Here is a 1673-nt window from a genome sequence, read left to right as displayed (position 1 = left end):
CAGCAACCCTCAGTTTGTTTTGTGAGATTAAGAGTCACTTATGGTTTGTCTCCCTCCCAATCCCAACTTGTTTCATTTACTCTTCTCCTACCCCATTAATCCCCCATGTTGCATCTCCTCTCCCTCATATCAGGGAGATCATATGATAGTTGTCTTTCTCTGATTGACTTATTTCGCTAAGCATGATACCCTCGATTTCAATCCACATCGTCGCAAATGGCAAGATTTCATTTCTTTTGATGGCTGCATAGTATTCCATTGTATATATATATACCACATCTTCTTTATCCATTCGTCTGTTGATGGACATCTAGGTTCTTTCCATAGTTTGGCTATTGTAGACATTGCTGCTATAAACATTCGGGTGCACGCGCCCCTTCGGATCACTACGTTTGTATCTTTAGGGTAAATACCCAGTAGTGCAATCGCCGGGTCATAGGGTAGTTCTATTTTCAACATTTTGAGGAACCTCCATGCTGTTTTCCAGAGTGGTTGCACCAGCTTGCATTCCCACCAACAGTGTAGGAGGGTTCCCCTTTCTCCACATCCTCGCCAGCATCTGTCATTTCCGGACTTGTTAATTTTAGCCATTCTGACTGGTGTGAGGTGGTATCTCATTGTGGTTTTGATTTGTATTTCCCTGATGCCGAGTGATATGGAGCACTTTTTCATGTGTCTGTTGGCCATCTGGATGTCTTCTTTGCAGAAATGTCTGTTCATGTCTTCTGCCCATTTCTTGATTGGATTATTTGTTCTTTGGGTGTTGAGTTTGCTAAGTTCGTTATAGATTCTGGACACTAGCCCTTTATCTGATATGTCATTTGCAAATATCTTCTCCCACTCTGTCAGTTGTCTTTTGGTTTTGGGAACTGTTTCCTTTGCTGTGCAAAAGCTTTTGATCTTGATAAAATCCCAATAGTTCATTTTTGCCCTTGCTTCCCTTGCCTTTGGCGATGTTCCTAGGAAGATGTTGCTGCGGCTGAGGTCGAAGAGGTTGCTGCCTGTGTTCTCCTCAAGGATGTTGATGGATTCCTTTCTCACATTGAGGTCCTTCATCCATTTTGAGTCTATTTTCGTGTGTGGTGTAAGGAAATGATCCAATTTCATTTTTCTGCATGTGGCTGTCCAATTTTCCCAACACCATTTATTGAAGAGGCTGTCTTTTTTCCATTGGACATTCTTTCCTGCTTTGTCAAAGATTAGTTGACCATAGAGTTGAGGGTCTATTTCTGGGCTCTCTATTCTGTTCCATTGATCTATGTGTCTGTTTTTGTGCCAGTACCATGCTGTCTTGATGATGACAGCTTTGTAATAGAGCTTGAAGTCCAGAATTGTGATGCCACCAACTTTGGCTTTCTTTTTCAATATTCCTTTGGCTATTCGTGGTCTTTTCTGGTTCCATATAAATTTTAGGATTATTTGTTCCATTTCTTTGAAAAAAATGGATGGTACTTTGATAGGAATGGCATTAAATGTGTAGATTGCTTTAGGTAGCATAGACATTTTCACAATATTTATTCTTCCAATCCAAGAGCATGGAACATTTTTCCATTTCTTCGTGTCTTCCTCAATTTCTTTCATGAGTACTTTATAGTTTTCTGTGTATAGATTCTTAGTCTCTTTGGTTAGGTTTATTCCTAGGTATCTTATAGTTTTGGGTGCAATTGTAAATG

The sequence above is a fragment of the Lontra canadensis genome, unplaced genomic scaffold, assembly GCF_010015895.1.
Source record: "Lontra canadensis isolate GAN:19392208 unplaced genomic scaffold, GSC_riverotter_1.0 scaffold52, whole genome shotgun sequence".
NCBI lineage: Eukaryota > Metazoa > Chordata > Mammalia > Carnivora > Mustelidae > Lontra > Lontra canadensis.
The sequence above is the reverse complement of the archived record's forward strand: the minus strand, read 5'-3'. Positions refer to the sequence as shown.